This window comes from Lissotriton helveticus, chromosome 5_1 (assembly GCF_964261635.1).
Source record: "Lissotriton helveticus chromosome 5_1, aLisHel1.1, whole genome shotgun sequence".
Classification (NCBI taxonomy): domain Eukaryota; kingdom Metazoa; phylum Chordata; class Amphibia; order Caudata; family Salamandridae; genus Lissotriton; species Lissotriton helveticus.
The window spans coordinates 1,667,642,466-1,667,668,764 of NC_136065.1; the positions used below are offsets into that span (position 1 = coordinate 1,667,642,466).

At 51.0% G+C, this 26,299-nt stretch overlaps 1 pseudogene; it reads right to left on the bottom strand.

The window, feature by feature from the left end:
* Window positions 1-25,575, bottom strand: part of LOC144752754 (homeobox protein Hox-A3-like) — a 120,935-nt pseudogene extending 95,360 nt beyond the window's left edge.
* Between the last annotated feature and the right edge of the window lie 724 nt (window positions 25,576-26,299).

A 26,299-nucleotide genomic window follows, 5' to 3' on the forward strand; every position in this document is an offset into this window, starting at 1 on the left:
GTTTGGCAGGGTATGCTCAGACGTGAGTCTCTTGCTCACTTTGCCACTGGATTCAAGCAAGCCTGGCTGAAGACGGCTGTAATACCAGAAACTGGTTCTATGAAGCTTGAATCCGGTCCAGGAAAGGCATGGCTTGGCAGTTCGGGCTAGACTGTTCCCATGAGGCACAGGGTCAGACTGATTTGCATATGGCCATGTCTTAACTGGGGTGGCAGAGTGGGCTAAAGAACGGTGATGGATCAAACCCAGATCTGTTGACTGGGTGTGAGTGTTTGATTGGTTCAGATGCTCCGTCCATCACCACCCCCTTTTGTACCGCTTTGTTCGCCTTAAGTTTGGCAGGGTATGTTCAGACGTGAGTCCCTTGCTCACTTTGCCACTGGATTCAAGCAAGCCTGGCTGAAGACGGCTGCAATGCCAGAAACGGGTCCTAGTTAGCTTGAATCCGGTCCAGGGAAGGCATGGCTTGGCAGTTCGGGCTGGACTGTTCCCATGAGGCACAGGGTCGGACTGATTTGCATATGGCCAAGTCTGAACTGGGGTGGCAGAGTGGGCTAAAGAACGGTGATGGATCATACCCAGATCTGTTTACTGGGTGTGAGTGTTTGATTTGTTCAGATGCTCCGCCCATCACCACCACCTTTTGTACCGCTTTGTTCGCCATAAGTTTGGCAGAGTATGCTCAGACGAGAGTCCCTTGCTCACTTTGCCACTGGATTCAACCAAGCCTGGCTGAAGACGGCTGTAATGCCAGAAACCAGTCCTAGGAAGCTTGAATCCGGTCCAGGGAAGGCATGGCTTGGCAGTTCGGGCTGGACTGTTCCCATGAGGCACAGGGTCAGACTGATTTGCATATGGCCATGTCTGAACTGGGGTGGCAGAGTGGGCTAAAGAACGGTGATGGATCAAACCCAGATCTGTTGACTGGGTGTGAGTGTTTGATTGGTTCAGATGCTCCGTCCATCACCACCCCCTTTTGTACCGCTTTGTTTGCCATAAGTTGGGCAGGGTATGCTCAGACGTGAGTCCCTTGCTCACTTTGCCCCTGGATTCAAGCAAGCCTGGCTGAAGACGGCTGTAATGCCAGAAACTGGTTCTATGAAGCTTGAATCCAGTCTAGGAAAGGCATGGCTTGGCAGTTCGGGCTAAACTGTTCCCATGAGGCACAGGGTCAGACTGATTTGCATATGGCCATGTCTTAACTGGGGTGGCAGAGTGGGCTAAAGAACGGTGATGGATCAAACCCAGATCTGTTGACTGGGTGTGAGTGTTTGATTGGTTCCGATGCTCCGTCCATCACCACCCCCTTTTGTACTGCTTTGTTCGCCTTAAGTTTGGCAGGGTATGCTCAGACGTGAGTCACTTGCTCACTTTGCCACTGGATTCAAGCAAGCCTTTCTGAAGACGGCTGCAATGCCAGAAACGGGTCCTAGTAAGCTTGAATCCGGTCCAGGGAAGGCATGGCTTGGCAGTTCGGGCTGGACTGTTCCCAAGAGGCACAGAGTCAGACCGATTTGCATATGGACATGTCTGAACTGGGGTGGCAGAGTGGGCTAAAGAACGGTGATGGATAAAACCCAGATCTATTGACTGGGTGTGAGTGTTTGATTGGTTCAGATGCTCCGTCCATCACCACCCCCTTTTGTACCGCTTGGTTCGCCATAAGTTTGGCAGGGTATGCTCAGACGTGAGTCCCTTGCTCACTTTGCCACTGGATTCAAGCAAGCCTGACTGAAGACGGCTGTAATGCCAGAAACCGGTCCTAGGAAGCTTGAATCCGGTCCAGGGAAGGCATGGCTTGGCAGTTTGGGCTGGACTGTTCCCATGAGGCACTGGGTCAGACTGATTTGCATATGGCCATGTCTGAACTGGGGTGGCAGAGTGGGCTAAAGAACGGTGATGGATCAAACCCAGATCTGTTGACTGGGTGTGAGTGTTTGATTGGTTCAGATGCTCCGTCCATCACCACCCCCTTTTGTACTGCAGTGTTTTTTTCATGTTCATTCCCTCTTAATTATATAAAGAGTTGAAGGGGTTTCTGGATGTATGTACCCATCATTTTCTGATTCAACCCAATTCAATTCAATTGATTTTGTAAAAAGAAAATATAAAGATATGAAGTTGTTAAATGAAATAAAAAGTTTGGAGTGTTAACTAGATTAAATGTGGAGCAAAATGCTACAAAAGAATAGGTATATAAAGAATGAGTGCATGAGGAATATTGTGTCTCCTCAAAAGCACACAAGACTCCTTATAAAGCATTTACACAGGTCAAGCTATAGCTTCTATGAGGATTGAGTAACCGTATCACATGGGTGCCAGACAACGTGGTTAAACACTGGGGGACCACCCACATCCAGGCTTGAGCTAAGCCTGGGTGGAACTCCGCAAAGTGCAAAAAAACTGACGCGCTACGCGGAGCTCCGCGAGCAGCGAAGTGCGTTATATAAATGCAGTTCACTGTGATTTTCAGTGCCAGCTGGTTGTCCGCACTGTGCAATCATCACAAACTGCACCATGCACAGTGCATGTGGGTGCTGCTTCCATTCTGCCGCTCGAGTAGATTTTTACTTCTCAACGTGAATGGACGGTTTCTCAACTTGAGGGGTAGCAAGCATGCACGACCACTCGCAATGAGAAATCTGCCCAACCACGTTGAGAAATCTTGCCGGGAGGTTGATTTTCCATGCTCGAGCTCGCGACCTGATGTTGACGAATGCGAGCGAGGAAAAAACGTTGCTCTGTGAAGCGGAATTTTTGAGCACTAAGTGAGTTCCTTGTAACATGGAGAGCGGATAACTCTGCAAACTCCGCGAACGGAGCGGAGCGGAGTTGACCACTCAGACTTAGCTTGAACAGCACAATAGCACCAATCTGGTCTGTTCATTCAGTGTGTGTATACACATGTATGTGTGTGTGTGTGTGTGTGTGTGCATGGGAGACAATAGGCTCTGCCAGTTTACAAGCACCCGTAAAGCAGTTAGGAAGACCACCCACTCAAAAGTAGAAAGAATGCAGCTGGAACTGCCACTGACAGATGCTGCCTGATGGTTACGTACAAAGTTTCAGAAAGGTCCATGCGGTTTCTCTCATTCCAAAATGTGTATGAATCCTAGCACTGTAACATCAGAGAGTGCTGTGGGGGTGGACTGAGGGGCACTGGAAGATCTCTGTGTGAGTCCCAGCACTGAGATAACCGGGACTGCTGGTGAACTGGAATAAAGTGCTCTGAGAGAGCTGTGTTTGTGAGCATCTGAACTAGAAATGCAATGGTGCAGGGCAGGGTTCAGATGCATTTCCAGAGCTGTGTGGGAGTCACATTACTAGAACAGGAGGGGGTGTTGTAGAGGTAAACTTAAGTGCTCTTGCAGAGCTATGTGGGAGTCACAGTACTGGAAAAGATGGTGCTACTGTACAGTTTTATTGTGGTAGAGTTGAGGTAGAGTTGCATTCTGATACTCTGGCAGTGTTGTGTGGGAGTCAGGGCACTGGAGTTGAACTTACATACATATATAGCTTGATTTATTGTGATTCGTTTAAATCTTTTTTGTGTAAAACATTTTCAAGTGTTAAGCTTGTGGAGAATATATGCCCCTGACCGTAACCCCCTCAGAAGGCATCTGGCTATGCAGTTTATTTGGTAAAAGTAATCCTATCTGGTCATAGGAATTGCTACAACAAAAATCGAAAATTGCAAATTGGCTGGCAGGACATTCTAGAAGGGCAGTAGAATGTCTCACCACTGAAACTACAAAGAGCAAGGATCTAAGAACAAGTATTGGGCTCACATGGAAGTGCGAGGGCCATAGAATAGCACGGGCAATCTGATGTGTTTTTGTGCTGTCAGCGCAGCAACCCCTAAAGCGTTTCATCTCTCACCTCTCGCTGAACTTGCTTGTTGGAACTGGTACTTTCTGTTTGGCTGAGGTGGTGCCCTAGCAGGTTATTAGACTCACAATAACCTACAATCACCCTTGGGTAGCTTGGCACTGAGCAGTCAGGCTTATCACAGAGGCAATGTGTAAAGCATTGGTGCAGTCCTCTCACACACTAAATAAACTGAGCATCACAAAAGAGATTACATACGTGGTGTACGTAATTAAATATTTTATTTAACACACACATTAATTAACACAATATTAACATCGGGTATCTCTGGGCATAAATCACACTCGGAAATATTACTAGCAGTGCTAGGCCCAAAAGTGTTAAAATTACATCTGTAACACTTCGGAAGAATCCTATTGTACTCCAGCACTTTTATGCGGTGTGATACGTTGTCAGAACTGGGCCCACCTTGGCAAATAACACACTTCAAATTCACACATTTTTGGGTGCACCCCAGGTCACAATGATATCAGGAATGTGTACACACAAGAATTTATAACACATCTCAGCAGCACCCTGGGCCAAGGCTGCATGAGTCGAACCAGTGTCAAGATGGAGTATTGGTTAGGTAATTAAATAACCAAGTAAAACAACACCACTGTGCGGTGCAACTATTAGCAGCCTATTCTCATGCAGCACACTCCCCTGCACTCACACAGCACCCTAACGTAGTGCGAAGGATATCGGCAAGTCCGTATGAAGCACACTCGCATACACATGCACTCTGCACCGTAACATGCAGCAAATGATATCCGGCAGGTCAGTTGATAATATGAATGCAGACCCCAAGGCTCAATCCATCCCTTACTTCTCAGTTACCCCCCATTACTCTAAACACATGTTAGAATTTTAAAAAACACCCCTCACTATACCAGATTAAGACCGGGATCACAGTTAGTCAGGAGCCTCAGGGAATAGGCTAGAGTTGCTCTCATGGTAACCAGGCAATAGTTGACAAACAGGGGATTGGCCACCACTCGGGAAGTTCCGCCACTTCATGCTGAGCAGAAATTGGCTAGAGGATGTCCCGGTTCAATCAAGAGGTCCCTCAATACACCTTCCGGCACTAGCTCAGTACTGCGAAGCACAGGGGGCTCAGTCAGTCTCCCAACCTGTTTCTGATTGCTCTCGAAAGTGTTCCTCTGCCCAGTTACTTAGTCTCACCACCCAGGCCCGATCAGGGTGATACTACCTGGAAACACAAAGTTGTCGGCAAGTGGGGAGAGGACAGTTGGTTTGCTGCGCTGAAGGCAAGACTGAACACTCAGTGAATGGTGGGAGCAGCTGTCCCCGCATCCCACGGGATGTGATACACAATGTCTGGTGTACCTTGATACGAATTGCACCAGACAATCCGGTCACAATGAACCAAAAGTGGGTTTGCTGTATCTCCCTGGAAATGAGGCACAACATCTGGTGCGTGATGATCCGAGCTGCACCAGACAATACGGTTACACTCAACCCACAGTTGGGTTCACCGTACCTCCTCGGAATAAGGCACAATGACTGGTAGGTGAAGATCCGAGTCGCATCAGACAATCCGGTTCCAATCAACCCGTGGTCGGGTTCGCAGTGCCTCTCCAGAATGAGGCATAACATCTGGTGCTAAATTATCCAAGTTGCACCAGACAATCCAGTGCCAATCAACCCACAGTTAGGTTCACTGTACCTCCCTGGAATGAGGCACCACATCTGGTGCATGATGATACGAGTCACACCAGACAAACCGGTTCCACACACACAGTCACAAGTTCAGTTGTACTGCCTGAGGCAGCCCACGCTGGGTCCCGCAACCCATGAATCTGCTCACCACTGAGACTCTTGGGCCTGCTGATGCACCACAATGCAGGGGCAAAATTCCTTAGATGCAAGCATGGTTTGGGAGCCCCGCACAAGACAATTCGGTCTCCAGGAAGAATACTTAGTTCCTTGCACTGCTGTCTGGATCTCGCAGACAAAGTAGGCACTTGTGAGATCACCGATTTCCAGGGGAAACACATAGATGATGTAGGCCCCTCACAGGAGGTCTTTATTGTCCGTGAGTCCTACATAAAGAACAGGGGGCAGGACAACAAGCCCTTGGAGAGCACAGTTCAGGGAAGCATACAGCAGCAAGCAGTTGGCGCAAGCCAGCCTCTATTCAGGTAGGGTGCACGGTCCCTTCCAATGGGAGTCTTCTCTTTGTGCACAACAGATTCCTCTGGCAGTGTGCACCACATAAGCCAGGATGTCTGGTACCCTGTCCCCACAAGCGTATCTCTACCCTGCTGAAGTATGGCACCAGTAGTTATACTGTAGTGTGTCTTTGAAGTAGGGGTGTTTCAAAGGATTCCCCTTTGAACCAAAGATGTCTCCCCAAAATGTCAGTCCTGTCTTCAATGAGGCCCTGGGATGCAGCTCCTAATCTTTAGTGGGGTCATGATCTGGCTTCCCAGAGGTCAAGGGTCAAAAACTCTCCCCCCAATCTGTCCAGCTAAATTCTCAAATGGCAGGCGTCTGTTCCAGTTGCATACCCAATGTTTATGGCTGTCTCTGGGGAATGCACAGATAGGCTCCCCCCGCCTCAAGTGTGGATTGGAGTCAAACTAAAAGGCACACAACACCTTATAGAATTCTAGAAGTGGCATTTCTAAGCTATTAATGACAATGGTAGCACATCTAAACTGATCAGATAAGCACCACTTCCTAGCATGTGTAGGAAGGGTGCGTGCGCTTTCACACTACATTACAGTGGGAAAGTGCCCAGAGTCCTAAGGCCATACAAAGAGAATCAGCAATACGTCTTAGGGAAATCTCCTAAGAAGGGCCATCTCCAACATTGCTCATCTGAATTTGACAGAATCAGTGTGGCTTGGAATGCAAAATCTGTTCAAAATGTTGGCTTCATTTGGCCCGCAGGATTAGAAGAAATTGGGCCTTTAACCTCTTCCATGCTCATGATGAGCTCAGCTCGTAATGAGGCACGGTTGAGCTGCACTCATGACGAGCTGAGCTCGTCATGACCGTTGGAACGTTCACACGCGGGGATAATAATTTCCCCGCTGTGCTGAACCTTCCAAAACGGGTGTGGCTGTGACGAGCTCTGCTCATCATGAGTGCAGCTGCACTGTGCCTCATGACGAGCCGAGCTCGTCACAAGCACAGCGGCGCCGCGCGCGGTCCCCCTCCCCCGCACAGCAGGGGGAAAACACCCCGCAGCGAAGGGGCTAAAAATGGTGTTGTTTCTACTCAGGTTGCCAACCTTGATTTATCTTCCACTTCTTTCCTGGCTCAGGAGGTATATTTTCCCAGCAGTTTCCTCTGCCATTAAAAAGGAGCATGGTACCTGCTGATGCCATAAACTTCCATCTCTGCCCTATTTGGCATCATTGTACTAATTTGACATCTTTGCCCGGCTCGTATTGCCACAGAGATTACTGAACCTTCTTTAACCCCGTCCGTTTTGAGATACATATATATAGACATACACGCAACACGGCCCCTCCTATGCGTGGCAAAAACTCAGCGTGACAAGTTCTGTATCCAGCTGCCACAAGGACTGTTTCCAGTGCATGTTGGGAGCTGTAGTTGTTCATAATGCTACAGCATTCCCAGGCGGCAGGATAGGCTGAGCTCCTACCAATGGGAGCGCCCTGGCAATTACATAGGAGGGAGGAGGAGATACCTGTAAACATTGCAGCATCCGAAGAAGGCGTAATGGCCGAAATGCATCATGCTGGTTGTTTTTGGTGATTAAAGGCTTCCCATCTGTACCCCGCTGTGTCCCTGGGTTTCCTTGTGTGAAGGTGATCGTGTGTGGCATATTTTCGCGCTTGCCAGCAGCGCGATACAGGGACCCGTCCAAGCAAGTGTCCTGGATCTTCGTTGGCAACTTGGTCTTTCATCACGATAGTGATATAATCCCAGGACCGCCTCAAGGAACGGGCCGAGCAAGTGGCCGCTGTCAGTGGCAGCCTGTAACTTTACAGGGAGGCGGGTTGAGTCACTCCCGCGTCACGGCCCAGCCGTGTTCCAGTCTTTTGGGGCTTTGGACGTTGGGGACACAAGGGAGCCTTGTACACCGACATTGAAAATGGGGTCACCAGCCGCAACACGGCCCCTCCTATGCGTGGCAAAAACTCAGCGTGACAAGTTCTGCATCCAGCTGCCACAAGGACTGTTTCCAGTGCATGTTGGGAGCTGTAGTTGTTCATAATGCTACAGCATTCCCAGGCGGCAGGATAGGCTGAGCTCCTACCAATGTGAGCGCCCTGGCAATTACATAGGAGGGAGGAGGAGATACCTGTAAACATTGCAGCATCCGAAGAACGCGTAATGGCCGAAATGCATCATGCTGGTTGCTTTTGGTGATTAAAGGCTTCCCATCTGTACCCCGCTGTGTCCCTGGGTTTCCTTGTGTGAAGGTGATCGTGTGTGGCATATTTTCGCGCTTGCCAGCAGCGCGATACAGGGACCCGTCCAAGCAAGTGTCCTGGATCTTCTTTGGCAACTTGGTCTTTCATCACGGTAGTGATATAATCCCAGGGCCGCCTCAAGGAACGGGCCGAGCAAGTGGCCGCTGTTAGTTGCAGCCTGTAACTTTACAGGGAGGCCGGTTGAGTCACTCCCGCGTCACGGCCCAGCCATGTTCTAGTCTTTTGGGGCTTTGGACGTTCGGGACACAAGGGAGCCTTGTACAATGACATTGAAAACAGGGTCACCAGCCGCAACACGGCCCCTCCTATGCGTGGCAAAAACTCAGCGTGACAAGTTTTGTATCCAGCTGCCACAAGGACTGTTTCCAGTGCATGTTGGGAGCTGTAGTTGTTCATAATGCTACAGCATTCCCAGGTGGCAGGATAGGCTGAGCTCCTACCAATGGGAGCGCCCTGGCAATTACATAGGAGGGAGGAGGAGATACCTGTAAACATTACAGCATCCGAAGAAGGCGTAATGGCCGAAATGCATCATGCTGGTTGTTTTAGGTGATTAAAGGCTTCCCATCTGTACCCCGCTGTGTCCCTGGGTTTCCTTGTGTGAAGGTGATTGTGTGTGGCATATTTTCGCGCTTGCCAGCAGCGCGATACTGGGACCCGTCCAAGCAAGTGTCCTGGATCTTCGTTGGCAACTTGGTCTTTCATCACAGTAGTGATATAATCCCAGGACCGCCTCAAGGAACGGGCCGAGCAAGTGGCTGCTGTCAGTAGCAGCCTGTAACTTTACAGGGAGGCGGGTTGAGTCACTCCTGCGTCACGGCCCAGCCGTGGTCCAGTTTTTTGGGGCTTTGGACGTTGGGGACACAAGGGAGCCTTGTACACCGACATTGAAAACAGGGTCACCAGCCGCAACACGGCCCCTCCTATGCGTGGCAAAAACTCAGCGTGACAAGTTCTGTATCCAGCTGCCACAAGGACTGTTTCCAGTGCATGTTGGGAGCTGTAGTTGTTCATAATGCTACAGCATTCCCAGGCGGCAGGATAGGCTGAGCTCCTACCAATGTGAGCGCCCTGGCAATTACATAGGAGGGAGGAGGAGATACCTGTAAACATTGCAGCATCCGAAGAACGCGTAATGGCCGAAATGCATCATGCTGGTTGCTTTTGGTGATTAAAGGCTTCCCATCTGTACCCCGCTGTGTCCCTGGGTTTCCTTGTGTGAAGGTGATCGTGTGTGGCATATTTTCGCGCTTGCCAGCAGCGCGATACAGGGACCCGTCCAAGCAAGTGTCCTGGATCTTCTTTGGCAACTTGGTCTTTCATCACGGTAGTGATATAATCCCAGGGCCGCCTCAAGGAACGGGCCGAGCAAGTGGCCGCTGTTAGTTGCAGCCTGTAACTTTACAGGGAGGCCGGTTGAGTCACTCCCGCGTCACGGCCCAGCCATGTTCTAGTCTTTTGGGGCTTTGGACGTTCGGGACACAAGGGAGCCTTGTACAATGACATTGAAAACAGGGTCACCAGCCGCAACACGGCCCCTCCTATGCGTGGCAAAAACTCAGCGTGACAAGTTTTGTATCCAGCTGCCACAAGGACTGTTTCCAGTGCATGTTGGGAGCTGTAGTTGTTCATAATGCTACAGCATTCCCAGGTGGCAGGATAGGCTGAGCTCCTACCAATGGGAGCGCCCTGGCAATTACATAGGAGGGAGGAGGAGATACCTGTAAACATTACAGCATCCGAAGAAGGCGTAATGGCCGAAATGCATCATGCTGGTTGTTTTAGGTGATTAAAGGCTTCCCATCTGTACCCCGCTGTGTCCCTGGGTTTCCTTGTGTGAAGGTGATTGTGTGTGGCATATTTTCGCGCTTGCCAGCAGCGCGATACTGGGACCCGTCCAAGCAAGTGTCCTGGATCTTCGTTGGCAACTTGGTCTTTCATCACAGTAGTGATATAATCCCAGGACCGCCTCAAGGAACGGGCCGAGCAAGTGGCTGCTGTCAGTAGCAGCCTGTAACTTTACAGGGAGGCGGGTTGAGTCACTCCTGCGTCACGGCCCAGCCGTGGTCCAGTTTTTTGGGGCTTTGGACGTTGGGGACACAAGGGAGCCTTGTACACCGACATTGAAAACAGGGTCACCAGCCGCAACACGGCCCCTCCTATGCGTGGCAAAAACTCAGCGTGACAAGTTCTGTATCCAGCTGCCACAAGGACTGTTTCCAGTGCATGTTGGGAGCTGTAGTTGTTCATAATGCTACAGCATTCCCAGGCGGCAGTATAGGCTGAGCTCCTACCAATGGGAGCGCCCTGGCAATTACATAGGAGGGAGGAGGAGATACCTGTAAACATTGCAGCATCCGAAGAAGGCGTAATGGCCGAAATGCATCATGCTGGTTGTTTTTGGTGATTAAAGGCTTCCCATCTCTTACCCCGCTGTGTCCCTGGGTTTCCTTGTGTGAAGGTGATCGTGTGTGGCATATATATAGACATATCTATACACACCCCCTGGGTAGACTGCTGTTGCTGTGTAGCTGCCTTCATGCTTTAGCCCTCTAATAAGAGTTATAATTTGTGCCTCTACCTCCTACTCTTCATCCATCACTCTGCTAGGCGCTGCAGCCCAAGGCAAGGGCACCTCTCTGATCACTCATGCACAACACCAAAACACTTCCCACATACTGTTACAATCTCAGCACTACCCACCATGCACTCTTCCATGATGTAGCCTACCCAAAAATGCGCTTTGTCCTCCCACAGCCTGCTATGAAGCGCTATATAAATAAACGCTACAGTACAGTAGATCTCGTCGGTAGCCTCAGCAGACAGGAGCAGATTAACCGAGCAGGCCTGGTCTCCACACCACACTCCTCTAATTAAGCAGCGAGGTGACTGCTGCAGGGCAGCGCGCCACAGCCTGCCCTGCTGCGCATAAAGCCAATCCTGCGGTGAAGTCAGGCCCCTTTCACCAGCCCGGGATGAGCGCCAGACATGACAGAAGTCCACAGAAAGCGCTTCCATCAGTGTACTTAAATCCACTTGTTAAGGTACGAGCAGTCATGACAGCGTTTGTCAAAGCACATCCAGAAATGCACAATTTGAATCACCGCCTGCGCGCTGTCTGTGCTTGGATGTGCAGTAATGGTAATTATGTGCCTGGGACTGGTTTACAGCTGCACCAGTTATATCACTCGCTGCTCTGCCTCAGCCCTGCGAGGCGGCAGAGTGTTGTTTTCCATTTGTCTCCAAGCTGCAACACCTCCTCCTGCCCACGCCGGGGTACAACACAGAGCGCGCACGGAGACAGACGTGCGGGGAGATGAGGCTAGAGATGCGACAACTGGCGTTCTTTTCTTCATGTTGTTCCTCTTTCAGGGTTCTGTCACACAGCTTCTCTGTGCGCGTGCCGATTACAAGAAGAACTCACTGTGAAATGTGTGTGACGCTTTTGGAAGCACCACACCTTGCCACCCTATAAACTTATTTCACTGTGAGATGAGGCTGCAGGGCCTTGGAGGGGAATAGCCCCCTGCCCACTGCTACCCTAGAGGCCCTCTGACACTCACTCACCTTGACCCCACAACCTAAAGAACCCAAAAAACAAAACAAAAACTACAGACGGTCCCGGGGGCTATCGCTGAATTCTTGAGGTGTTTCACACCCCTTAAGGGACATTGGCTGTTCAGAGCTTCTTAAGAATTTGGAATTTGGAATTTGGAAGCGGATTTATAAAGCGAGTAGCTACCCTAGGGCGTCCCAGCGCTGTTGCTCGACCTGTGTATCCAGAGGGGGGAAAGCTAAGGGAAGAGCCATGTTTTGAGTTGTCTTCGGAAGGCCAGTAGGTTGGGTTCTCTACGGAGGGAGATTGGCAGGGAATTCCATAGCTTTGGGGCGTTGTAGGAGAACAATCTTCCTCCAGAACGGGTCTTGTGGATTCTGGGGATACTGGCCAGGGAGAGGGCGTCTGATCTCAGTTGCCTATTGGACTGATGGGGTTTGACGAAAGTGCTCAGTACCGGTGGACCTCTGCCGTGCATTATCTTGTGTGAGATGCAGAGGGTCTTAAAGATGATCCTTTGTTGCACTGGAAGCCAGTGCAGGCTTTTGAGGGCCGGTTTTGCAGAGCATTTTGACTCGGTCCCAGTTAGGATTCTGGCCGCCGCGTTTTGGGCACATTGTAGTCTATGGATGACCGAGGCGGGGGCTCCCAAGTAGAGGGCGTTCCCATAGTCCAATCTGGAGTTTACTAGGCCCTGCATAAGCAGCTTCCTAGATTGGAGAGGGAGTAGATGGAGGACCTTCCTCGCTGTTTTGATGAGGCCAATGCAGGTACCTGCAGTTTTCCTGGCCTGAGATTTGAAGTTAAGGTCTTGGTCTAGCCAGATGCCAAGACTCTTAACTTCTGTTTTGGGAGTGGGAGAAGGGCCCATGCAGTCTGGCCAGTTGAGGGATGCCGGTAAATTGCGGGGGTTGCCTAGGAAGAGGATCTCGGACTTCTCCCCGTTTAGTTTCAGGCGAGAATCGCACATCCACTGGAAGATTTTTTCCAGGCAGGCTGCTAGATTGTCTAGGCATTTTTTTGATTGGTTGACGGACACCACTAGTTGTGTGTCATCGGCATACATAACTGTTTTTATGCCGAATGGTGATGTGATGTCTTCTAGCGGGGACATGTATATGTTAAAAAGTGTAGGGCTCAGGGATGAGCCCTGGGGAACCCCACACTGAAGCGGGAGTGCTTTTGACTGGACCGTGCCATCAGACACTTGGAATGTTCTCCCTTCCAGGAAGGACTTGATCCAGGACAGGGCAGTACCGGACACACCTACCATGCTGAGCCGATGGATGAGGATCGCATGGTCCACCGTATCGAAGGCGGCACTCAGATCGAGGAGGATCACTGCCACTGATCCTCCTCGATCTATGATGGTTCTTGCCTCCTCGACCACGGCGAGAAGGGCCGTGTCTGTTCCCTGTCCTGGTCTGAACCCCGTCTGAGAGGGGCGCAAAGGTTTGTTGGACTCTAAGAAGAGAGACAGTTGGTGGTTGACGATGCGCTCTGCAACCTTGCTGATGGCGGGGAGGAGGGAGATGGGTCTGAAGTTTGAAGGATCCAGGGGATCAAGGTGAGGTGTTTTTTAAAAGTGCCCTGACTGTGGCTTTTTTCCAGTTGTCTGGGACTATGCCCAGTGCCAGTGAGGTGTTGATGAGAGTGGTGATGGGCGGGACAATCGTAGGAGCAACCAGTTTGAGTTTGCTCGTAGGGGCTGGGTCAGAAGGAGCCCCACTCTTGACTGACTGCAGCGTGGACAAGCAAAGTTCGATGGTAATCTGATCGAAGGTTTGGAGGCAAGGGGAATTTGAAGCAGGGACGGGGGTGGTGGGAGGTATGGGGGAGATGGGAGGAGGTAGTGAGTTAAGAATGTTAAGGATTTTTGTGGAGAAGAACTCAGCTAGCTGATTACATCTCGTGCCAGACGGATCTGGCATAGGAGGGGGGACTGGGGTTTTGGTCAGGAGACGAACTATGTGGTACGTTTCTTTCGCCGAGTTGGCAGCCGCTGAGATTTTATTCTCGAAAAAAGAAGCCTGAGTATCTTTTATGCAGGTTTTGTATTGTCTGAGGGCAGTCCTGTACTCGTTCTTGCTTTCGGTAGCCCAATCTCTTCTCCAGAGGCGTTCGAGCCTTTTACATCGTTTTCTCAGTCGGCGCAGTTCCTGCGTGTACCAGGGGGACTTGGGAGTACCCTTTTTCCTGGGGAGGTGTTTGACTGGGAGGATGTTATCGAGGGATTGATTGATCCAACCGCAGAGTTGGGTGTCGGCTCTGGAAGGGTCTGGGTCAAGACTCGGGGTAGTAGAGATGAGTGCTTGAGTCCAAGAAGTTATGTCCAGTTTATGCCACGGTCGGGCTGGTTCTTGGGGAGGGGCTTTAGCCAGTGCTTCAGATGGCAGTAGCATCTTGAACGGGACCACAAAGTGGTCTGACCAGGGGACCGGGAGGGGGGTACTCGCTGCTAGGCTCGCCATGTTGGTAAAAATTGGGTCTAGTAGGTGGCCCTTGGAGTGCGTGGGCAGACTATTGACAGAGGTCAAGGTAGGCTAGGTCTTTTTTTAAATCTGTGGCAGTGTTCACCAGGGGGTCGTCGAAATGGAGGTTTAGATCTCCTAGGATCGTAAAATTAGGGAGCAAGCATGAGAGAGAGGAGGTTGATTCCAGGAGGGAATTGCAGAAAAGTTTCTGCTGCCCTGGGGGACGGTAAACCAGGATCCCTGATAAAGTTGTGGAAGGGGGAAGGTGAATTGAGAACACAGTGTTTTCGCAGTCCTGGATTGGGCTGTCCTTAAGATGACAGGTTAGGTAGTCGCGATAAATAATCGCTATTCCACCTCCGATTCCCGAGGGTCTGTCATGGTGTTTGATGAGATAGCCCGAAGGCAGGGCTTGCACCATGTCTGGGTTTGAGTTAGGGTTGATCCAAGTTTCAGTTAGAAAGAGGACCTCATACTCCGAGTTTAGCAGCATCATGTTAATTTCCGTTTGATGTTTGAGGAGTGATCTGCAGTTAAGGAGGGCCATCTTGATCCAGCGTGGTTTTGGGGGGAGACGAGGTGTCAACCTGTAGGGGCAGATTTGACAGCAAGATTGTCCATTCTTAAGAGGGATCGTACTGCAACAAGGAATGGCGAAAGAGTCCTTGATATTGAGGAGGGCTTCTCGGGTATACCTAAGGGGTGTGGGAGTGGCTGGGTCAGGGGTCCTGGGACTCGGGCTCGGTCTGGCGCGGACGGGCGCAGACGGGCTTGCCTTAGGCGCGCCTTCGGCGCGCCTTCGGCGCTCCCGCTGCGCTCGTCCGCTGCGCTTCCTCCAGTGGCACATTTATGGTGCGTTTAGGGCGGGGGCGTGGCCAAATAGGGGGCGTGGCCTCGCTGCACGCCGTCAATGGCGGCGGCCAGAGGGCGTTTTGTCAGGGATAAGGGAGGCACTGCTCGCATTCAGCAGGCTCCCAGGCTGTGATAAATCGTTTTCCAGGTAGGCTGATTTGTACAAGACACAGTTTATAAATCACACTCAAAAGTATTAAAAGCTTTAAAATCGGTAAAATACAAGGCTACACCTCCCGGCTTTCCGCCTCAGGAGTGACAGTCATACAAGTGCGCTCGCGTTCAGCGCCCTTTTTTTAAGCTGGGCGGGGGGGCGTGGTCAAAGAGGGGGCGTGGCCTCGCTGCACGCCGTCAATGGCGGCGGCCAGAGGGCGTTTTGTCAGGGATAAGGGAGGCACTGCTCGCATTCAGCAGGCTCCCAGGCTGTGATAAATCGTTTTCCAGGTAGGCTGATTTGTACAAGACACAGTTTATAAATCACACTCAAAAGTATTAAAAGCTGGGATGCCACTTTGTGCAGTGATTTCCAGCTCCTTTTCTCTGCTAGGTTGTGATTTCGGCTCCTCGCCGGGTCACCGTGTGAAGGGAGTCAAAATCGTGTGGCACACGATGGCACCACCGTGTGAGTTGGCAGGTCTGAAACAAAGCATGCACACGGTGGCGGATGGGAGGGCAGCGTCAGGAGCTGCAGAGCTCTCCACCCACCCTCGAGCCCTCCGTACTTACTGTGGTCCACCCTAAGCTGTAAGAAGCTCACACCAGCGGCTCTGCCTGCTGCTCACTTCCTCCATTCCATTTACTATTGTAGATGAGAAATCCAAAATTAACCTTTTTTGTATTTGGATTGATATTAATGAAACATAAATGAATTGTTTGCATTGTGTTTTAACATGGGGAAATGCTAGAGTTAGCCAAAGAGCGCTAACTCGTCTACTCTGTTTTCATTTCAGTGCACCCGGCAGGCAGAATAAAATGTGCTTCCTTTCTCTGTTCTGTGCGTCCAGAGTCTCAGATATAACAGTCACTAATGTATTAAGTATATGACATTCAGTTAGCTGAATGGTCTTGTTTGATCTTTAACATTTATTAAAATTTGTATTTCTTATATTCCTGGAGAAATGGTTTTAAAACTGTATACAAATGAAGGCTGCTTTCTTTGGCCCAAGGGGGTGCTGTTTATATATTTTTCAATGTGATTTGTTTTCTGTTTAAGGCATAGTTCAGCATATTCATCAGATGTAGAGCAGAGCTTATTAATACCATGCAATGTGTTTTCTATTTTACTATTAGATCTAGGGGTGTAACTTTCTTTGTCAAACCATAGTGACCATATGCTTTCTTGGTCAAAAAATGCATAAAAGCTCACTGTTTGGGAAGTGAGCCAAGTTCCTTCCAGATTTCTTTAGAAAGCAGACTCTTCACTAGTCTGTTTGTCGATCTGCATTTAGAATATTTACATGTTCACTCCTGCCTCTGATTGAGTAGCCCTTATGACATTTTGCTTGTTATTCTGGCTATTGAGTAGATTAGGGTTCTATTTTCACTACGAACTATATTTTTAGGTCGAGCCTGGCGTACGTAGCGCAAAGCGCTGTCGCCAGCGAGATCTCTTGTTAGGGACTTGCCTCGGAAGTGGGACAGGAGATGGGCATGCGCAGAGCTTTTGGCAATTTGCGCAGGTGTACGCGCACGTACAGCCACGCGCTGTGCACATCTCCTGTCCCACTTCCGAGGCAAGTCAGCCTCCTGCATTAGAATTATTGTAATGCTCTCTCTCTCTCGCGCACACACACACACACACACACAGACACACACACACACACACACACACACACACCCCCAGCAGCCTAGACAAGCAAGTTGTGAACGCGTACACACACACACGCATTACCTGGCACACGCGGGGCTTCCCTCACTCATGGGAGCCCCGCACTTGCATCGACGGCCTCAGCCGCCACTTTTGACCCAGGGCTTCTTACTTCTGCAGCCACCGCGGGGCTCTCCCTCAGGCATGGGAGCCCCACGACACCACTGCTCTTCTAGGCCAGCCACTCCGTGGGTGCGGGCTTCCCGCAGAAGGTGGAAGTCCCGCCCCACCACAGGCGTGACGCTCCCGAACTTCCGGTTTTTGCGCCGAATCGGGCCGGCGGTGGTGATACCTTCACTCCGGTCATAATGAGGGGTAGGCTCCCTCATTAATTACAGGATCACTTTCCCCTGTTTTTGAACTCGTTAACACTATTTGGGCAAAGATTTCCCTTCAGTGGGGTCAGCTTGACATCCACGTACAGCAATCGCGAACTGAGAGAAGAGCCGTTCATATTTGCAGAGGGTCATCGGTGCGTGGCAACACCAGTGGCAGCTTCTGTAGTAACTTCTGATCCATTTCACATACAAACGAATGTTTGTTTTTGCTAAAATCTGCAAATTGAGAGGAAGTGATGAATTATGTGGCAAGTGATGAATTATGTGGCAAGTGAATTATGTGGCAAGTGATGAATTATATGGAAGGGAGGTGGCTATAGTCATGCAGAATATTGCATATTTTCCGTAGCTGTGCCTATAATTAACATCACTTCAATCCCCTATACAGGCAGACGTTTCTGTGCGCATCTTCAACTCCCTCACAAGCAGGCGCGCATATACCTAACTTCATAGACAAGCAGCCACCCCTTGTACAGACAGGCGTACATAACTTCGGACAGACAGACATCCATCTCCCGTATTTGCAGGCGTACATAACTCTGGGCATGCCTTAACACCCCCCACCCTCAGCCCCACATAGACATACTTATACTTCAGACAGACAGACATTCACTCCCAGACTGACATAAATCGATCCCCCCCATATTAATACATGAATCCCGAGTACAGCATTGCATCTCTCTGTGCTGTAAGTGAGAGGCATTGTCAGCATCCAATGGGATTGTTGATTTCATGTAGTCACTATAAAGATCACCGCAGCTGTCAGCAGTGAGTGTTCCACTGCCTGAGCTGTCCTTCCGATATTCTGAGGTCCATCTGTAGATATCCGGTTAGACAGACGTCCAGCCTCATTCAGGCGGAGCATTAACCCATAGATAAACACACGACTAACAGGGGAAGGGGATTAAAGCTCCAGACAGACATCGAAGCACTAGACAGGGAGACCGACCGCCACCCCGACAGAGAGATTCTATGTCAGGAAGCGGAGGCGAGGATTTTGCTTGTCCTTTCTCCATTTTATCGGACAGCACGTTATAAGAGTAAAGAAAAAAAAATATACAACATCCATGAAACTACCCTAACCAACATGGCCGCGGTAGTCATGGAGACACAGTAACCAATCATAGTTCATACGACAGCATAAAGGTATCCCACGTCGGTAGTCCTCCCTCTTTCTCCATTGCTGCCTTGACAAGATAAGTCTCAGTTTTTTTTCCCTTCACTTATTCTTGGCGTGGCAGATTAGCAAATTTATTGTGACAGCTTAGTTTCGCTGTATTTCTTGTATATTTGCTCTTCGAGCTGCTCTTGTGACGCGGTAGGCTTCTGGCCCGAGCGTCTTGTTTTCGTGCGTGCGCGGTCGTGTGTCGGCTCCTCAGACACAGACCGGCTTTCTCCACAGCGCTTTCACCGCGCTTGTGGCGAAGCACCCGAAGAGGCTTTGCGCTTCACTTTAAGTATCCTAGCCTCGTTTCCCCACACGGACGCTGCCTTTTAAGCGGCAAGACCTGGGTTGTGACTGTTTTAAAATTCAATTATTTATTAAATTATTTTTTCAGTCAGTCATTCATTTTTTATTGAGAATCTCTTCAGTTTCTCTTTCATCTCTATAACCTTTTGGGTACCTGTGTGGGTAAATATCCCCTTATATTTAGTTGGGGTGTTTCTTTGTGTATGGGTACCCAGTCTTCTGCGCAAATGCAGTCTCGTCAGGAACAAAACCTTGCAGCTGTCAATGCTGAACAGCCTCTTCAGCCCTTATTACCACCTCCTGCAGAGGTGGACAGACTCCTGTCTTCAGCGATTGCCCAGGCTCTGGCCCCTCTGCAGGACAGTGTTAATAAACTGTCCGCCCATGTTTTTAAATCTGGTACAGGGGTTTTGGGGGACAGTGGGGCTGGGCCCAGTGGAGTAATTTCTATTCCTCCACCAGCCGCGGGCCGTGGAGGGAGTTACGGTGGGGCAGGGAGGCGGGGAGGGGGCGGGGCAGGGTGGAAAGGGCTAAAAACCGGCACCTGGATAATTACAGGTAAGTAAACAATTTAAATAATAAAACGAATTTCGTAGCGCGCACTGCATCGCAAAATGCGATGCAGTGCGCCCTACGAAATTCGTTTTATTAATCAAATTGTTTACTTACCTGTAATTATCCAGGTGCCGGTTTTTAGCCCTTTCCACCCTGCCCCGCCCCCTCCCCGCCTCCCTGCCCCACCGTAACTCCCTCCACGGCCCGCGGCTGTCCTCCACGCACGGCCAAAAAGCGTGACGCGGGGCACCTGGAAGGCATCAGCAAGCTTGCAGACGCTTTCTATAAGAATTTGAATTTTGAATTTTAAAATATTTGTAGAGCGCTCTTTTACCGGAACGGTTTCATGGCGCTAGATAGCTATGGATCAGAGGAGACGGAGAGGAGGGCTAGGCTGCTACAGATCTGGAGAACAAGAAGGTCTTCAGTTGCTTGCGAAATTCCAGATAGGAAGGTGACGACCTAAGAGCAAATGGGAGTGAGTTCCAGAAGGATGGAGCCAGCACTGCAAATCTGGCCCCCCCGGACTTCTGTTTCCTGAAGCGTGGAATTGACAAGAGTGCCAGATGAGTGGAACGAAGTTCTCTGGAAGGGAGATAGGGGGAGATGGCTTCGCACAGGAAGACGGGGGCGGTCCCTGATCTAGCCTGATAGGTGATGCAGCCCAGCTTAAAAAGGGCCCTCTCCCTCACTGGAAGCCAGTGAAGGGACTGCAGCAAGGGGGTCGTGTGGTTGAACCTGGGGAGCCCATAAATCAGGCGAGCCGCCTGATTTTGAATCAGTTGGAGTCGGCGGATCAGGTAAGCCGGCGCACCGTTGTAAATGACATTCCCATAGTCGAGGCGCGAGAGCACCATGGCCATGAGAATGAGTTTGAGTGCAGCGGCAGAAAAGAAACGGGAAACCCTCCGGATAATCCGGAGGGAAAAAAAGCAGGCAGACACAACTGAACTGGTCTGCGTATGGAGGGTGAGCAGGGGGTTGATGAAGATGCCTAAAGTTTTAACTTTGGGGACAGGAAGGAGGGGAGGGCCAAGTGAAGGAGGCCAGAAGGAAGGGGACCAGGGACTGCAACCACCCCCCCGTCAGGACCAATTCGGTCCTGTCCGGGTTTAATTTGAGGTGGTTGCAGTTCATCCACCCTTGGATAAAAAGCATAACCTTCTGGAAATTGGAAGACGAAGAGGGGGAGGAGGAAAGGTTGAAAATAAGTTGGAGGTCATCGGCGTTGTTAAACACCGAGACCTCCATCTGCTGTAAAGAAAAAATGAGGGGTGAGTGATATAAATTAAATAACAGGGGGGGCAGGGAAGAGCCTTGTGGGACTCCGCAGGTCACCCTCCTAAGAGGGGCCGTGAAGTTAGCAAGGTGAACAGCCTGCTCCCTGTCCGTCAAAAAGGAACGGAGCCAGGCAAAGGCCGTGCCCCCGATGCCCGCCGCTTGGACACGGGTCAACAAGATGTCATGGTCCACCGTGTCGAACGCGGCGGACAGATCTAACAGGACTAAGGCCTGTGGTCGGCCAGTATCAATGCCCTCCCTTAGTTGGTCCATCACCGACACAACTACCTTCTCGGTCGAGTGCAGCGGGCGAAAACCCGCCTGGCGGGCGGAGAGGCAGCCCGTGGATTCTACAAAGGAGCTCAGAGACCTGGTGATATGAGCCTCTGAGACCTTTGCGAGGTATGGAAGGAGGGAGATAGGGCGGTAGTTGGAGGGCAAAGAGGGATCAGCCCCCGCTTTTTCAAGATAGGGATGATGACTGCCGACTTGTGGGCAAAGGGGACAATGCCAGTGCTGAGGGAGTGATTGATAAAGGTAAGAGGAGGAGAATAGCAGTTAGAGAAGAGCTCTTTTAGAACAAATGCAGGGCCAATGTCCTGAGGGGAGCCCGATTTGATCCGGGCCAGGAGGGGAAGCAGGGAGTCTCGAGTGAGGGGAGGAAACTGAGTGAATAAGGGAGTAGGGGGAGTAAGGGGAGCAGCGGATGGTGCCAGGGATGAGGGGGGGATGTTGGCCTTAATGAGGGCAATCTTCTCGAAGAAAAAGGAATTAAGGGAATTACAAAGGGTTTGGGATGGGGGGATTTTAGGAGTCACCCTGTCGGAAGCAGCAAGCTCGTGGACAGTGGTAAAAATCTCCTTTGGTTGGTTTTCAGCTGTCAGGATTCTGCCAGAAAAGTACTTCATTTTGGCTTTTAGTATGTCGCGTTTATAGTCTTTCAAAGACAAGCAGTAGTTGGCTTTGAGAAGAGGGCAATAGGTACGGCGCCAGGCGCGTTCGGCTCTACGAGTCGCAAGCTTTTTGTCCCTTAAAGCGGGAGTAAACCATCGGTTGGCCGCATGGGCGCGTTTAATGGTCACTCTCTTAAGGGGAACGATGGAATTACACGCCTTTAGCAGCCAGTTGTTTATGGCAGAGAGCTGGGTGGGGAGGGGTAGGTCATTGAGCTCCGGGCTGGTTGCCGCAAGGGAGGAGCAGACCGCAGGGAGGACAGCCTTATCCCACTTTCTGGCCCAGATGTTTTTGGGCAAGGGGGGTTTGGGCGGCCGTGCGAGGTCGGCAGTGAAAGAGATGAGGGAGTGATCTGACCAGGAACACGGAGAGATGATTGGGAGGTCCATAGGAATATTAAAGGACCAAATTTGGTCGAGTTGGTGGCCTTTGATGTGGGTGGCCATACTAAGCTGAGGAAGGAAGTTTAGGCTGGTGAGCAAGGCCGTAAACTCCTTAGATCTTATATCTTCAGCTTGGTCATTCGGCCAATAGTTCAGGTCTCCGAGTAGTAGAATAGCGGAGTTGTTCACCACAAGGGTGGCCAGAAGGTCCTCAATAGCGGGTAAAAAGCCAGGAGTGGGCTGGGGCGGGCGGTAAAGGAGTACACAAGTTAATGGGACCCCAAAAGAAATAGAGCGGACTACTAAGCAGTCCACAGCAGGGATCGCAGGGGACGGTAGAGTTTGGAAAAGAAAGTCCGCACGAGTGATCAGGGCCACGCCCCCCCAGTCCTCCCCCCGGAGCGATCCTTCCTAATGGCCGAGTAAGTGGGGGGCAGTATGGACAGCAGGCTGGGTAGCGAGTCGTCCCTGAACCATGTTTCCGTGAGGAATAACAGGTCAGGCTGGCGTGAGTCAAGCAGATGGAATAGCTCGAGTTGATGCCCAACCGCGGACCTGGTGTTAAGGAGGATCGCAGAGGTGCGGGACTTAGGGTTATCAGCGGTGCAGAAGGAAATATTATCGGACCTAGATGGCGGCCTGGTAAGGGTGGGGGAGATATGGTGAGGCTGTGGGGCTGAAGTGCAGGGGCGCGGGGGTACAGGGTAGGAATTGCATAGGCCCAGTAAGGCAATGCGTTCCAGTACTGGGGTTGGCGGGGGACGGGGGTGCCAAAGAGAGTGAATCGTCGCCGAAGGGTACCTAATATGTGAAAGGACATAGCGACCGGGCCCGGGCCCCGGCCAGCCGCGGACGGGCGCAGACGGGCTTAACTCTGGCGCGACTCCGGCGCGCCTACGTCGCGCCCGCTGCGCTCGTCCGCTGCGCTGACGCATGGTGGCCATTTAAATAGTAATGGGATCAGGGGGGAGTGGCTAAGATGTTGCAGGCCGACTACCCAACCCAAAATGGCGCCCGCAGTCGCCGGGGGTCGCCGTTAAGCGGACAGCCCACGGTGGATTGCTGGCTTCAGGCAGGCTGTCGGGGTAAGTGTGGCGGCTAGTAGTCAGCAGGGCCACTGAAAGGAATTTAAAAAGCGTTTGACGCTGCTCGTAGTCAGCAGGGTGGGGAGGGGTGAAGAGGCAGATAAAATGCTCGTTGTCAGCAAAGTAAGTCCAAGGTTTTAAAATAAAGTACTCGCGCTCCAGCAGATGCGCGTAGACCCGCTGCCACCGGGCTACTAGCTATCGCTGGTGCGAAGGCAAGGAGGATCCTAGATAGTAATGGGATCAGGGGGGAGTGGCTAAGATGTTGCAGGCCGACTACCCAACCCAAAATGGCGCCCGCAGTCGCCGGGGGTCGCCGTTAAGCGGACAGCCCACGGAGGATTGCTGGCTTCAGGCAGGCTGTCGGGGTAAGTGTGGCGGCTAGTAGTCAGCAGGGCCACTGAAAGGAATTTAAAAAGCGTTTGACGCTGCTCGTAGTCAGCAGGGTGGGGAGGGGTGAAGAGGCAGATAAAATGCTCGTTGTCAGCAAAGTAAGTCCAAGGTTTTAAAATAAAGTACTCGCGCTCCAGCAGATGCACGTAGACCCGCTGCCACCGGGCTACTAGCTATCGCTGGTGCGAAGGCAAGGAGGATCCTAAATAGTAATGGGATCAGGGGGGAGTGGCTAAGATGTTGCAGGCCGACTACCCAACCCAAAATGGCGCCCGCAGTCGCCGGGGGTCGCCGTTAAGCGGACAGCCCACGGAGGATTGCTGGCTTCAGGCAGGCTGTCGGGGTAAGTGTGGCGGCTAGTAGTCAGCAGGGCCACTGAAAGGAATTTAAAAAGCGTTTGACGCTGCTCGTAGTCAGCAGGGTGGAGAGGGGTGAAGAGGCAGATAAAATGCTCGTTGTCAGCAAAGTAAGTCCAAGGTTTTAAAATAAAGTACTCGCGCTCCAGCAGATGCGCGTAGACCCGCTGCCACGGGGCTACTAGCGCGCACGCTTAGAAGCGCGCACGCTTAGAAGCGCACCCTTCCGGGGGATGACTCACCCGGAGATATTGGTGGTTCTTCCACCCAAGACCTTGACCCGGAGGAAGGGTTTCCCCTAGAGGGAGTAGAAGACGAGGATGACTATTTTAATGATGATGAGGATGGATCCTCTGAGGATATGTCAGATATTAGTACCATTTACAGACCCCGCTCTTCGGAGTGGATTCCGGAAAAATCTACAGCTGACTATGTAGCTGCTAAACTTAGACAGCCACTCTCTCAGGATGTGCGTTTGCGCCTACGCTCGGAGTGTCCACGACCGTCCCTTCCTAATAGGGTGGCGGCCACTCCTGAGATTGACCCAAAATTGTGCACTTTTTTCGCTAAGTATGCCAAAGACCCTAAGAAAGGGATAGATAGGTCCTGGAAAGCTTGTCAGGACAAGTTATTGGATGTTGTTGGCCCCCTAACAAAGATCATTGAACTTGCCCAACGCTCCAAGGAGTCGGGTATGCCACTACCTGTTGAGGACGTAGCGGGTGGGGCACAGAGGGCTGTCTGCCTCCTTGGCAATGCCAACTGTGCTCTTTCTGCTGAACGTCGGTGGTCACTCTTGTTAAAAATCGATCCCAAACTTGGCGAATTATCCTCTTCTGAAGCGGGTTCAGTTGCACAAGGTACCTTATTTGGTGATCCTTTCGTCAAGGAACTTGGGAAGTTTGTGGCGACTTTTTCCGCCTTAGATAAGGCTCAAGCTTCAATGAAAAAGATGTTCCCGAAGAAGGTTTTTGGCGGGGCCAGCAGAGGCAGGGGTCGCTCTTCCGGCCGCCAGTTCCAACAAGGTCCCAATAGGGCTCAGCAAAGAAGGAACAATGGATGGAATGACGGACGCCAAGGTTCCTTCTATCCGTCCCGTGGAGGCAGAGGACAAGGCCGAGGACGTGGTGGCAACCAGTTCATCTCCAAAGGGTTCAACGGTAAGTGTTTCCATCATGGCTCCTACTCGTCTGGCGGGAAGGATTGCTATGTTTCTTCAAGCCTGGTCGGTCCTCACATCAGATCCTTGGGTTCTACAAACTGTTCAGGGATTCCACATAGAGTTTTACGGTTCCCCCGTTCAACTAACACGTCCTCGTCCTCTGGTTTTTTCAATCGCAGAACAGGACCTCATAGACTTAGAGGTTCAAGCTATGTTGCAAAAAGGCGCCATTATACAGTTGTCTCTTCATCCAAACGGGTTTCTCAGCAATATCTTTCTGGTCGAGAAAAAGGACAAGGGCTTCCGACCGGTCATCAATCTTTGCTCATTCAACGAGTGGCTACTTTACAGGCATTTCAAAATGGAAGGCATCCATCTTTTGAGGGATCTCCTTCTACAGAACGATTGGTTGGTACGTTTGGACCTGAAGGATGCCTATCTTTCAGTTCCAATTTACCCTCCTCATTGTCGATTCCTCCAGTTTCTCTGGAGGGATCAGATTTACGAATTTCGTACTCTCCCCTTTGGTCTTTCCTCAGCACCATGGTGCTTTACCAAACTACTACGACCCATGGTGGAACATCTCCGCACCATGGGATTTCGTCTAATAATTTACTTGGACGAAATTCTTCTTATGAATCAGTCCAAGGATCTTCTCCTCCAACACCTTCAGGTGACCATATCTATGCTTCAATCTCTGGGATTTGTCATCAACGCCCAGAAATCAGATTTGATCCCTCAGCAGGAAATGACTTTTCTAGGTTTCCTGATACGAACGATGGATGCGATGTTACATCTTCCTTCTCAGAAAATTACCAAGATCAAGAAGGAGATTCGCAAGGTCCTTCGTCGAGACCGGATTTCTCTCCGTCTTTTGGCCAGGATTGTAGGTTTACTGTCCTCATCGATCCAGGCCATTTTTCCAGGCCCGCTTCACTACAGGGCTCTCCAGAGACTAAAGGCGTTTCATCTCCGCAAAGGTCTCACGTATTCGGAACTCATTTCTTTGCCCCTGGAGGCCCGTTCGGAACTCCTATGGTGGTTAGATCACATGGATGCTTGGAACGGGAGAGCGATTTTCGGTTCCCGTCCGGATCTGGTGATCGAATCGGATACCAGCCGCCAGGGATGGGGAGCCCGTTGCGGATCCCTATCGGTGGGTGGCAGGTGGACGGAGGAAGAACTTCACCTCCACATCAATTGCTTGGAACTCCTTGCGGGTTCGTTCGCCATTCGCTCGTTCACAACGAACAGAGTCTCGTGTTGTGT